This window comes from Pongo abelii, chromosome 13, assembly GCF_028885655.2.
Source record: "Pongo abelii isolate AG06213 chromosome 13, NHGRI_mPonAbe1-v2.0_pri, whole genome shotgun sequence".
Taxonomy (NCBI): Eukaryota; Metazoa; Chordata; class Mammalia; order Primates; family Hominidae; genus Pongo; species Pongo abelii.
This window is the reverse complement of record NC_071998.2, coordinates 32196972-32211229: the sequence shown is the minus strand read 5'-3', so window position 1 is coordinate 32211229 and position 14258 is coordinate 32196972. Positions and strand designations below refer to the sequence as shown.

Genomic DNA, 14258 nt, shown 5'->3' with positions numbered 1-14258 from the left:
AAAAAATATGACAGCAGTTATTCTTATCAGGAAAATGTGCAGACTCTAAGGCATCTTATTAAGGGAGATAATATAGTAATCAGTTGAAAGATGCCAAGGAGTGTATTCGTTTATATGTGTGATTACTTGTTCATTCTATATACCTATGCAAATCAGCATCTTCAAAATTCCCATACATTTCTAAACAGGGAGGTAAACTGGAATTTTTTAAACCTTCAATTGAAAAGAAAGGAATTACAAGATTGAAGGAGAGAGGAAGGAAGGGAAGATAAAAATAGATAGCTAATACCCACTCCCACCCCCAAAAAGCAGATAATCTGTTGTTGAGCCCTCAAAAGAGGTTGATTCATTCATTTGTTAATTTGTTCAGGAACTATTTGGGGGTATCTACTGTGTTTCAGTTATTATGCCAAATGTTGAGAATACTTCAGTGTAAAGATACTGTTCTTGGTCTCAAGCAGTTCACAATTCAATGTGGGGACAGACAGGTCCAAATACAGGATTATAATTGCCAATTTGGCTGTGCGTAGAGGGTTCAGTGGAAGCCTGGGGGCAGTGTAGTATGTCTCACTAGGGGAGTCAGAGAAAGCTTTATGACACAGGACATAAGAATTGTCTCTTGCAGGAGAAGTAGGAGTTTGCAAGTGTCTAGGAAACAAAAAATAAAAGATGTCAGCACAGGAATGGGCATATGCAAAAGCTGAGAAACAGCATGCTCAGTTAAAGAACTGTAAGATCTTTGCTATGACATAAGTACAAGCTCCTTAAACAATGGTCATTTTATGCTTATTACCAGAAAAAAAGTGAAAGTTAGATTATTTGTTTCCTGAGAGCACAATTCTCCTAACCCATGATAGTTTAAGTAAAGTTTGAGTAAAATGAAATTTATTCAACCACCAAGTGGAAAGTTATAGCCATAGCTCCATTAATGGTATAGTGGGTTCAATGAAGTTTGCCCAAAACCCAGAGCTCAATAAGAAGCCTCATCATCTTGGAAGGAAACATACATAGGTGAAGTCCTTTCAGCCTCCAGCCAGAGTAATTAGCAGGTGATAATTTACATTGTGGAGAGGAAGTCCAATGCTAGGTATTGCTCATGGGCAATAGAATAAGAGCAGTATCTGAGCACAGGTGTCTGGGGGTGCTAGTCTCCGGTTCTCCAGCAGATTAAAAGAAAAGGAAAATATTGAAGTTTGATTGAACTACATTGCATTTTGTGATCTATAAAAATGACCATGTCGTATGGTTTAACTTAATATTTGCTGAGTGCTTACCCAGGACACGTCAGTGTCTTAAAGACTTTACTTACACTACCTAATTGAATGAAAACTTACAAGCACCCCACAAGATAAATTTGTTTCTCCAATCTGCTGAGAAAAAGCCAAAGACCAAAGTGGTCTAAGACAGAAAACTACTGAGAAATTGCATACCAATCTCTTTGGTTTCAAGGTCAGATAATTTTCTAATTTGCTAGGGTCTTAATCTGTACATTGAGAGATTCAAGTAGACGATGAACAATTTGAAATCAGATAACAAATAGAGGTGGTTTGCATCAGGAGAGCTAGTAAACTGAGACCCAAACCCCAAATCAATAGAGCTTACTGTCTCATTATTCTCTCTGCTTCTGCTCTCTACCATCTACCTGTCTCATCTTCTCGTCACTTTCTTTTTCATTCATTCTGGTCCCTACACTCCTTCCCTACCTTTATTTCCCTCTTTCTGCAATTAATGAAGAAGTAGGCACATAAATGTTAGCGCAGCACAAGTAACATGCAGAATTTACAATCATTTTGTGGAATCATATTTAAGATATGGAAAGCACTCTTGATTTATTAAGTGAAAAAATAAAAATTTACAAAGAAATACAAGTAGTTGATCAAAATAACTGTCGTCTTTCTATTTACCTGGTTAGTTATTCAGCCAGGGGAAAATAGTATTCCAAAAGTTATCTCAGAAAAAAGATGCTTCTGCTGATCTGATTATTTTCCTTAGTTTTCTACTGTTACCTTGATTAATAATCAAACAAAAATACAATACTCTTATTTTCGTGTCATATAATTTTATACCCCTAGTTCTGAAAGCAACATCTCCTCAGAAATACAGTTGCCGCCAAAGGAGGCATTTTCATTTTCAAAGCCTTCATGAGCAACTTTCTCCCAATCAGTGTTCCTTATTTTAGAAGGCTATGTTTTTTTTTTATTAAATAATACTATATTATAATGCTTCCATTCTCTATCTTAAAAATAAAACCAAAAAATAACAATCACCTTTTTTAATTGCCTAAAAATATCTTCCAGTATTTTTTAAACTGCTGTATTTTCTTCTTCCCTCTCCTGTCCCTCCTCCACCGACCAAAATATTTTTCTTGATATCATTCATTGTGATCCTTGGCTGTCTCAGAAAGGGAGACTTGAGCCTGGACATGGTTTATAAGCCCAGTTAGCACAATGATTTCTTGAGTAGGACCATTAGGCCTGCCCTTTCAGGTGCCACTATCTTCTTTAACAAGCTATTGATTTCCCAAAGAAAGTGAAGATAGAAATCAAAATGCATCTAAGAAAATGAAAAAAGCAGAAGAAAATAAACTAGTAAGTAAAGACGACCTAGGGCAGTATTAATGTGGAAGGAAAAATAAAATTCTTACAATAGACTTGTCAGAGACCTTGGGAGGTCACAGCATCCAAAGATGTCTTTTAGGGAGACAAATATCCTGTAGGAGCCACTCCTGCAATCTGCCTTGGCTCATATATTGTTGCTGTAATGCCTTATTCTATTCTTGACTTTAGCATGAACAATTTTTTTTTTGCCCTATCCCATCAATAATTTAGTGAACAAGGTGGTTTTTATTCACCAAGAACAAAATTTCTGTGTCCTTTTAATGATTAGAAGACAGAATCTGAGTATTCTATCCCAATGCCAACCCTTGAGGGAGTTTCCCTCCATGGGTTTGCAAGCATTTGACCGTCCAGTGTCAGGTTAACAAATCAGGCTGCTAACTTTTACCTTGATCCCTTCCTTCACAGCAGAGAACTCTCATTCATCAGCAACAGCACAGGGAAGATTAGTATGCAGGTTTTCTGGTCTCTGGTCATGTGTACTATTCAGACAACATCTTTGGATTAATCTTGAAATCTTGCTGTAACTCACTTCGTTGTTGAATGAAATTGTGTGTGGAGTTCATGATTTGAGCTGCCATTCCTCGCTAGAAAAACTGCTCTATTTTATGAAGTAAAAAATAAACTTTTCTTGAAATGAGTGGATCTTACCTAGGAGACGTCACCCTATCATAGGCAATTTGTGATAGCATCACAAATATAAAATAACGATTTTAGTAATTTTAAGATACACTACAAGTTAAAACCTATAAAACATAAAACAGTTTAAATTCAGACTCCTAGATTTTCTGAAATTTAAAGTTATTTTATTCAATGATTTCAGCGAAATCAAGGTGCCCTGTAATAATAGAGCACATGGCCATTTATCCACCATCTCTCTGTTTATCTATATAACCTGTATTTTACCTCATTTTGAAAAGAGCACTTCTGACAGCTAACTAACTAACTAATGTAATTATCTCATCTAGGCACATATTAGAGTTCAACATAATACATGTTATCCATCTTAAAAATTCTACAAAATATGTTACACAAGATAATTCAGGAGAAATGCATGAACATACAGCTGTATTTTTACCTTGGGGCTTTTTAATATCTTATAAATAACAAGCATGAATTACTTAATTCCCTTAACAGAAATACAACCTCATAATGGTACACTTGTCATGAATTATCCTTCATGCAATTCTCATCATCATCTAATTAGGGTGGTTTCCATTCATATCAATCATATATACTTTTATAATTAATTTATTGCATCAAAACAATTTTCATGTCCCACTACACTTATAACTCACAAGCTATTAAAGGAGTTTATGTGGAAAAGGGGGTCTCCAAGTGTATTTATTTCACCCAACTTTATCTTCAGAGACTTTAGAATTATTTTTCTTTTAAATCTTTCCGAAAGGTTCCATAGGACTTCCTTCAAGCCTCAGGATGAGGAAAATGCCCACTGTGTACTGGTATCCAAACCTATCTCAGAATGCTTAAATCCCTACCACCCCAAGCCCCAACAGACTCCCAGCCAACTCCTAGAAAAACAATTTCCTCAAGAACATTTTTAGACACATTTTTACTCAAATCCTTTAGCTTTGTCTTAGTGAATCTAGTTTCTTTTTTATATCAGTGATTATTCATGGTAGTAATAATATAATAATATTATATGTGTCAGGCATTATAGGATTTTAAAAAGTTTCATGATTATTCCACCTTGAGATACAAGTAAACAATAACAAATACCAAGTCCATTCACTCACACTAAGATTATAATAATAAAACAAAAGTAGCTACCTAATTCGGGTAAATAGACATTGAAAGCAAGACTGTTTTCATTACAGTGTGACTAAACTTTGCACTCCCAATCTTAAAGTCAATAAAAATAGGCTCCTACAACTACTGAGTTGGCCTTAGGGAAAAACAAATATCAATTACACTAAATCCCAGCTTCTGGTATCTCAGTCTTAATGGAAGTAGACCAGTTAGAAATAGGTCTAGCGTCTAGTGATAGGAACAGAGAGAAAAATTCCGGAAGGCTGAGCTGTCATCACAGAGTGGCGCTGTAGAACTGAACTCCTACATGTTCAGAAAATGTCTTGAGATGCGACTTATTGTCTTTGCTCTCCTTGAAATGAATAGGTTTGTTGGGGAACTAGCAACAAGGTCCATCATGTAACGTTCTACAGATTATGCAGCGCATAACTCTAGGGGAGCACCATTCACACTAATCTAGAGTTGAGTACCCCACATACGCACAGCATCTCCATTCCACAGAGGGGTCAGTAACATTACGCTTATTGCAAAGCTTTTCTATCTTGAGAAAGTGCTGAGACTGGAAAAGATACTAGGACAGACTTGGAGGTGGTCATTGGGAAGATGGCTGATTGTATCCAACCCATCAAAAGGCTTTTGTTATTATCTTGTATTTAAAAATGCCCAATTACTGTGAAGAGTGTTCAGTGGATTAAAACCTAACATTTTCTCTTACGTTTAATTTTTAAACGAATTTAGAGGCCAACTGAAATAGCTATATGCATGTATTATCTCACTCTATTCTTTTTTGAAAGATTATTATCTCCAAATTTTACTGAGAAAATTCTGTGAAGCAAAGTGTTTTTTTTTTTTTTTAATGGTACCCAGTTAGTAAGATCCAGAGTTGAGAAGTTAACTAAGAATGCCCATCTCCAAAGTCATTGTTTTTTAAGTACTATTCATTTTCTGTTTTCTACCGAATTTACACAGGTGTTGAACTCATGCCTGGAATGAAATTCAAAGAGATCTTTTTCAGGTCACTCACTAAAAGTCATGAAGTTTGGAAGATTATTTTAATCTATGTAGCTTTTTCACCCTTAAGTAAGTGATTTCTCAGAATCATCACATGAAACCTAAATCAAAGTGTCAACATAATATTTTAAACTATTGTATAGCATCTATCATCTTTTACTTATATGGAACCTAGGTTCTACTGGAACAGCATTTCAAATTAAGTAAAAGTATTTGCTTCAAACATGTATATGACATTCTTTCATTTTATGAATCAAAATTAATGTCATATTTATTTTGAGTCTTTAAAAATAATGTCCTATAGCTGAAAGCCAATTTTAATTAGCATTCCAAAGTTTGATTTACCTTGTGCTTAGCCAAATTATCCTGGAATTCTAGATTATTTAGTGTACGTATAAATTTGGAATAAGGAGGAAATAAAGCAGAATATATAAATGTATAACATAAAAATTGCCATTTGAATAATGCTTTTATGATCATAGCATCCTTCTACTAAAAACACTCTCTTTATCTATACACGAATTTCTTTTGTTTTCATTGATTCTTTATGTTCTTAAGTAAGCTAGTGAGTATACAGGAACAATCAGATTGTCAAGTCAGGCTAAATGGATGAACCTGGAGGACATTGTTAAGCGAAATAAGTCAGGCACAGCACGGCAAATACTACATGTTCTCACACACATATGGGAGCTAAAAAATGTTGAGCTCATAAAAGTAGAGAAGAGAATTGCGGTTATTAGAGACTAGAAAGGGTTGTGGGAAGGAAGGATAGGAAGAGGTTGGTTAATGAATACAAAATTATACCTAGATAGGAGGTATAAGTTCTGGTGTTCTGAAGTATTACAGGGTGAATACAGTGAACAATAATTTATTGTATATTTTCAAAAGGCTAGAAGAGAGGATTTTTTATGTTCCCAATACAAAAAAGAGGTAAATAGTTGAAGTGATGAATACACTAATTACCATGATTTGATTATTATACCTTGAATGTGTATCAAAATATCATTCTATATTTCCATAAATATGTGCAATTATTACCTGTCAATTAAAAGTTAAAAAAAGAAAAATCTCAATTTCATACCTAGAGAATTATATAGCTTAAGTGACATTCTCAAGGTAGCTATGTGTCATAGAATATGTGTTTATTTACTATAAGTTACTATTTAAGCATATACACCCACTAGGCCCTTCTATAGATAAAAGCCCTTCTTATAGCAAATAGTATTAGTTTATTTACTCAGAGGTACAAATGACAAGGGGATTAGACCCAATCACCTGTGTTTTTCTTTCTCCTGAAAGCATCTCTCTGGTAAAGAGAATTAGTAAGTAGGTTAGCTGCTATAATACCGTCCTCCCACAAGGTATTTAGTAAGGCAGAATTCTTTTTCAGTTTTTGTTGTCTTTCTCTCTTTCTTTCACAGATAAAGTACTATACAAAAGTTGCTAGTCATATCTATGCCAAGCAGTCCTGTGTGTAAGTTACTTAGAGCAGATTTTCTTTTTCTTTTTTTTTTTTTGTTTTTTTTTTGTTTTGTTTTTTTTTGTTTTTGTTTTTGTTTTTTTTTTTTTTCTTTTATTATTATTATTATTATACTTTAGGTTTTATGGTACATGTGCACAATGTGCAGGTAAGTTACATATGTATACATGTGCCATGCTGGTGCACTGCACCCACCAACTCGTCATCTAGCATTAGGTATATCTCCCAGTGCTATCCCTCCCCCCTCCCCCCACCCCACAACAGTCCCCAGAGTGTGATGTTCCCCTTCCTGTGTCCATGTGTTCTCATTGTTTAATTCCCACCTATGAGTGAGAATATGCGGTGTTTGGTTTTTTGTTCTTGCGATAGTTTACTGAGAATGATGATTTCCAATTTCATCCATGTCCCTACAAAGGACGTGAACTCATCATTTTTTATGGCTGCATAGTATTCCATGGTGTATATGTGCCACATTTTCTTAATCCAGTCTATCATTGTTGGACATTTGGGTTGGTTCCAAGTCTTTGCTATTGTGAATAATGCCGCAATAAACATACGTGTGCATGTGTCTTTATAGCAGCATGATTTATAGTCCTTTGGGTATATACCCAGTAATGGGATGGCTGGGTCGAATGGAATTTCTAGTTCTAGATCCCTGAGGAATCGCCACACTGACTTCCACAAGGGTTGAACTAGTTTACAGTCCCACCAACAGTGTAAAAGTGTTCCTATTTCTCCACATCCTCTCCAGCACCTGTTGTTTCCTGACTTTTTAATGATTGCCATTCTAACTGGTGTGAGATGGTATCTCATTGTGGTTTTGATTTGCATTTCTCTGATGGCCAGTGATGGTGAGCATTTTTTCATGTGTTTTTTGGCTGCATAAATGTCTTCTTTTGAGAAGTGTCTGTTCATGTCCTTCGCCCACTTTTTGATGGGGTTGTTTGTTTTTTTCTTGTAAATTTGTTGGAGTCCTGATACCAAAGCCTGGCAGAGACACAACAAAAAAAAGAGAATTTTAGACCAATATCCTTGATGAACATTGATGCAAAAATCCTCAATAAAATACTGGCAAACAGAATCCAGCAGCACATCAAAAAGCTTATCCACCATGATCAAGTGGGCTTCATCCCTGGGATGCAAGGCTGGTTCAATATACGCAAATCAATAAATGTAATCCAGCATATAAACAGAACCAAAGACAAAAACCACATGATTATCTCAATAGATGCAGAAAAGGCCTTTGACAAAATTCAACAACCCTTCATGCTAAAAACTCTCAATAAATTAGGAATTGATGGGACGTATCTCAAAATAATAAGAGCTATTTATGACAAACCCACAGCCAATATCATACTGAATGGGCAAAAACTGGAAGCATTCCCTTTGAAAACTGGCACAAGACAGGGATGCCCTCTCTCACCACTTCTATTCAACATAGTGTTGGAAGTTCTGGCCAGGGCAATTAGGCAGGAGAAGGAAATCAAGGGTATTCAATTAGGAAAAGAGGAAGTCAAATTGTCCCTGTTTGCCGATGACATGATAGTATATCTAGAAAACCCCATTGTCTCAGCCCAAAATCTCCTTAAGCTGATAAGCAACTTCAGCAAAGTCTCAGGATACAAAATCAATGTGCAAAAATCACAAGCATTCTTATACATCAATAACAGACAAACAGAGAGCCAAATCATGAGTGAACTCCCATTCACAATTGCTTCAAAGAGAATCAAATACCTAGGAATCCAACTTACAAGGGATGTGAAAGACCTCTTCAAGGAGAACTACAAACCACTGCTCAGGGAAATAAAAGAGGATACAAACAAATGGAAGAACATTCCATGCTCATGGGTAGGAAGAATCAATATCATGAAAATGGCCATCCTTCCCAAGGTAATTTACAGATTCAATGCCATCCCCATCAAGCTACCAATGACTTTCTTCACAGAATTGGAAAAAACTACTTTAAAGTTCATATGGAACCAAAAAAGAGCCCGCATCGCCAAGTCAATCCTAAGCCAAAAGAACAAAGCTGGAGGCATCACACTACCTGACTTCAAACTATACTACAAGGCTACAGTAACCAAAACAGCATGGTACTGGTACCAAAACAGAGATATAGATCAATGGAACAGAACAGAGCCGTCAGAAATAATGCCACATATCTACAAGTATCTGATCTTTGACAAACCTGACAAAAACAAGAAATGGGGAAAGGATTCCCTATTTAATAAATGGTGCTGGGAAAACTGGCTAGCCATATGTAGAAAGCTGAAACTGGATCCCTTCCTTACACCTTATACAAAAATCAATTCAAGATGGATTAAAGACTTAAATGTTAGACCTAAAACCATAAAAACCCTAGAAGAAAACCTAGGCATTACCATTCAGGACATAGGCATGGGCAAGGACTTCATGTCTAAAACACCAAAAGCAATGGCAACAAAAGCCAAAATTGACAAATGGGATCTAATTAAACTAAAGAGCTTCTGCACAGCAAAAGAAACTACCATCAGAGTGAACAGGCAACCTACAAAATGGGAGAAAATTTTCGCAACCTACTCATCTGACATAGAGCAGATTTTCTTTCTTTCGTGTGTGTGGAAATTGATCTGAGTGAATCTATGACACTGTAGTGCAAGTAGATATCCAATGCTCTGAGTAAAAAAGTATTGGAAACAAACTTTTTTTTTTACTCCTCTTTTAGGGCTTTGAAATGTATTAGTCAAGTTTGCACTCATTATCTTGAAGAAAAAGGGGAAAAGGTCCATTTTTTTTCTTTTGTAGTATGAATATCTCTGATGAAATGAGACAGTGTCCAAGGGAAGCTGGTATCTTCAAGAAGGTACTCATCATAAGAAGAGTGAGGACACACACCTTTAACTTAATATGCAGCAGAGACAAGACTTTTCTTCAAACCCAAGTGCTCTAGCACCATGCATATTCTGAAAATAGTGACTAAGCACATAAAACTAAAAGAAAAAATTGCATTCATGGAATCCTACTCTAATGGAGGTAAGAGGTGACTGTATCTAAAATAACACTGGGAAAGAGGGCTCTTTCTGTTTCTTCTTTAAACATTGAGCAGCAATGTTAATGTTCCTTCATAATTTCTACAGCAAAAAAAAGTGGCAGCATAAAGTTGAGCAAACCTTAAATTAGCCACAGCAGCAGCAGTAGTGGCAGTCTCCCTCCATACGGTATTGGCTAAGGATTGTCCTTTGCATATGTCAGACACTGAAGAACTCCCAGCTTAGAGTGACAGGAGGGTCTCTGCATCTAGAAGATGTACTTGAGAACCAGAACAAGCCACATGGAACAATGAGGATTTGCCATGAGCATGACCAGGCTGTGGAGAACCAGCAGTGGTAGTTGAGAGGATAGTAGCTGCAACAGCATCAGAGGGTAAGGCATGCCCTCTGATACTCCAGGCTGTACCTGCCTTAAGCTTCAGTAGGGTCTGGGGGGTCTCTGCATCCAGAAGATGTACATGAGACCCAGAACAAGTCCACATGGAACAATGAGGATTTGCCATGAGCATGACCGGGCTATGGAGAACCAGTAGTGGTAGTTGAGGGGGTAGTAGATACAACAGCATCAGAGGGCCAGGCATGCCCTCTGATACTGCAGGCTGTACCTGCCTTAAGCTTCAGCAGCAACACTCTATCTTGGTAGCATGTGATCAGCTTTCAGATGGTAGTGGCCGAATCTCTTAGTCCACAGTGTACAGGCTTGAATTTGACAACAGCTGGACAAGCACTCTGCCTAGGGCTATTGTGGCCAAAAAAAAAAAAAAAGAACGAAAGAAAAAGGAAGAAAGAGAAAAAAGGAAGGGAGGGAGGAAGAAAGGCCAGCTCTTCAGGATAATGATGGAAGGAAGAATTCTGAGGTTTTCCTGTAATGGAAAAAGTGCGAGTAATAGCCATAACCTTACCATTTTCTCAGACAGGAACACCATATACTATACAGTTGTGCAGGTTTTGCAAATAAGAATAATCCCCATTGATTTGTGCAATATGTCAGCCAAATGCTGATTTTTGAAGCTAATTATATTGGTTATAATCTAGATGTAGAAAGAGAAAACATTGAGTATTCTATAATCACATAAATAGGAATTAACATATTTTGATTCAGCCTAATTTACTATTTGCCTATCTGATTCTCTGGTTTAGTAGAAGTTAACCAAGAAAACAGGAAGCCTGACTTGGGCCAGATGACTTATATTGAAATAGAGAAGACACTCAGTGAAATCATACAACATAATTGCACTTGTTTTGCTACCATGAAGGAGAAGTTCCAAAGAACTGTCCAATCTGGTTGGATGGTCAGTGCTTGTCAGTCTGGGTAAGTTCTCTGTAAAGATATTATTATTTTACAAATGAACCCATATTTACATTCTTACTTTTATAAGCTATTAATTCTTGTACATGTAATGATATTTTAAGGTATTTGTATTTGTCAATATCTTATTAATAAAAATAGTGCTCACTATACTAATTGATGGAGTAAAAATATGCTGACTCTGCCATATTCATACTACAGCCTGTGATTCCTAATTGGAGGAGAATAAGACAAGAGAACACCACCACTTTCACTACATGAAGCCCTGTCATTTCTTCACATCTTCCTCTTCCCCTTCTCTCCCTGTAGGCAAACTTCCTCATCAACATTCCCACCATTTAATAAATATTAATCTATAAAAATATTAAAATAGAATATGATAAAATATGCAGGCAAGCAGAAACACTTTAGAATTCTTCCCCATTTTCTCTAAGGAAATAATTACCTTAAGGCTAAAAATTTTGATTGCTTTGCGTTCTGCCTCTAGAGTTATTTTACTACTTTGGTTAACTTTGGTTAACTAGGTAATTGTGATAAATTAAATATTGCCAGTAACCAGTATTCCTCCTGTGGCCCCTCTGATCTGTGAAATTTATATGAACTGAGACATTAAAAAGAGCTATGCTAGTTCTAGCTCCCCAAATCTGAGCTGGTTGGCAAATATCTAGAAGTATTGCTTATTATGAATGCCACAGATTCCAGAACAGAGGTCAACAAAACCCTACAATTCTTGCTTTCTAAGTTTATTTTTGACAATGTTTTAAACCAGATTCTTAAAAACTTCTCAATGCAAAACACCAAGAAATGTTAGCCAAAATATAACAAATATTTTTTAAATGTGTAACTAAACTCACTAGGAAGTAAGGATAGTTTCCAGAGGCCAGAATTCAAAAGAGTAATAGAAATCAGAATGGCAGGCTGATGCTAAAGCTATGGATGCCCTAGGGGAATGTCTCAATTTCAGCAACCAACAAGTTTAGGTTTCAGCGGCTGTGCCTAGAACCTTAGACGTGACCTTGAGCCCAAACAATATAATGTGTGAGAGTAAAGCCTACTTTAAAAAGGGCCGGAACTGAGAAGCACCATGCCCTCACTAAAAGGTAGACTGAAAACCATCCATAAGAAAAGGAAACAGTTGACAAGAAAACTTACCTACCTTAGCTTGCAATCTGCTAAGAAAAATAAAAGAATTCAGTATTAGAGAACTTTCCAGATGCAAGTCCGGCTTAAATATGCCTGGAAACCTCAACATTGAAAAGTAACACAAGTTAATTCTTGGTTGGCAGTACCTTAAGGGCATCTGGAAGAAACAAATGAAAATTATCTTTACAGAGCCCACCCTAATTTTAGACCTTTCTTGGTTCCCACAGATAAATTTACACCATGGATGAACTTTCAATACGCCAAAATAAACAAGCAAACAAACACAATAAGAACCAAGCCACCTCAAGTAGGATAAGGAGAAAAATAAAGATTACAACCACATGTTATGGAAATCCACATAAAAAATAATCAGCTATAGCATACAAACTACATATATTTTAAATGTTTGGGTAAATAAATGATCAAAACTTGAAAGAGGAATAAAATATTGAAAATAAAAGAAGGTAAATATGGAGAAAATAAAATTGAAACTGTAGAAGTAAAATATGACACATAAAATTCTAATGGATATATTAGATATGTGAAAAGAAAATATTTTGCACCCTCAAAATCACTAAGCTAAAGGGAAAAGTCAAGCTGGGAACTGCTTAGGGCAAAGGTGCCTTCCATTCTATTCAAAGTCGCCCCTCTGCTCACTGAGATAAATGCATATCTGATTGCCTTCTTTGGAAAGGCTAGTCAGAAACTCAAAAAACGCAACAATTTGTCTCTTATTTACCTATGATCTGGAAGCTGCCTCCCCGCTTTCAGCTGCCCCGCCTTTCCAGACCAAACCAATATTCATCTTACATATGTTGATTGATGTCTCATGTCGCCCTAAAATGTATAAAACCATACTGTGCTCTGACCACCTTGGGTCCATGTCATCAGGACTTCCTGAGGCTGTGTCACAGGCTCACGTCCTCAACCTTGGCAAAATAAACTTTCTAAATTAACTGAGACCTGCCTCAGATTTTTAGGGTTCACATTATGGTAACCATGGAGGGATTCTGACCTTTAACAGAAGTGCCAAAGGTGCCCCTGACCTTTGACGAATCTCCGCTCGATGTCTGATACCAGCTTGAGTTATCTTTATGGCTGAAACCAATAGGAAAATTTGCTGATGCCTGGAAGGACCCCATCCAGAGAATCCCTGATCTCCCCAAGTTTGGTTGAGATCTAAAGGTTATTTTGCTGTACACCTTTTTTTTTTTTTTTTTTTTTTTTTTTTTTTTTTTTTTTTTTTTGGAGTTTTACCCACTTCCAACACAAGGAGGGCAAGTTTTTCCTGCTTCCTTAATGATGGAAGGCGGTGACTCCTTTATGGAGTTTGAGCTTGCTTCCAACAGGAAAGATAAGGATTTTTTTTGTTTTAGGGTTTGTTTTTTCCCGGCTTCTACCATGGTAGAGAGCAGTCTTCAACCTGAGACCCATCCCTAGGTAAGTAATTGAATTGGGGTTTCTCGGCTAAAGTTAAGATTTACAACCAACTGGTCTTAATTTCTCCTTACCATTAGAGAATTCAGTAATCATGTAAGTTGTGCAATCATTTGTTTTCCTTAACTGTTTTTTGTTGTTGTTGTTTGTTTCTGTTTTTGTTGTTGTTTTGGTCTTTTTCCCATTGGGTTCGATCAATTCTACCTGACTTGATCAAATCCAAAAGACATTCCAAATCATGAGGAACAGGCCTCTGAAGTGGCTAAAGTCCCCCCTGCTCCCCCCTAGACACAAAAGATAGTGTTGTGTGGGGGGAAATAGCCAGAAAGGAAAAACAAAAGAGAAAACATTTTTGACTTTCACTACTAAGGGTCATTATTTACATAGCAAAGCCATCTTTTTGCTAGCCAGGCCAAACTGAAAGAGCAATGGCTGTACTTCTGAAATAGCAGCAATTTGTCCTA

General features: G+C 36.5%; 2 long non-coding RNA genes across 2 annotated transcripts in view; one reads left to right on the top strand and one right to left on the bottom strand.

The window, feature by feature from the left end:
• Window positions 1–14258, bottom strand: part of LOC129047817 (uncharacterized) — a 1037663-nt gene that overhangs the window by 442875 nt on the left and 580530 nt on the right. The window lies entirely within an intron of this gene.
• Window positions 1–14258, top strand: part of LOC103891442 (uncharacterized) — a 100236-nt gene that overhangs the window by 62098 nt on the left and 23880 nt on the right. Inside the window, exons 5-6 of the long non-coding RNA XR_008509589.2 lie at window positions 9661–9888; window positions 11049–11217. This is a non-coding gene — a long non-coding RNA (uncharacterized LOC103891442). The remainder of the gene's footprint in view (window positions 1–9660; window positions 9889–11048; window positions 11218–14258) is intronic.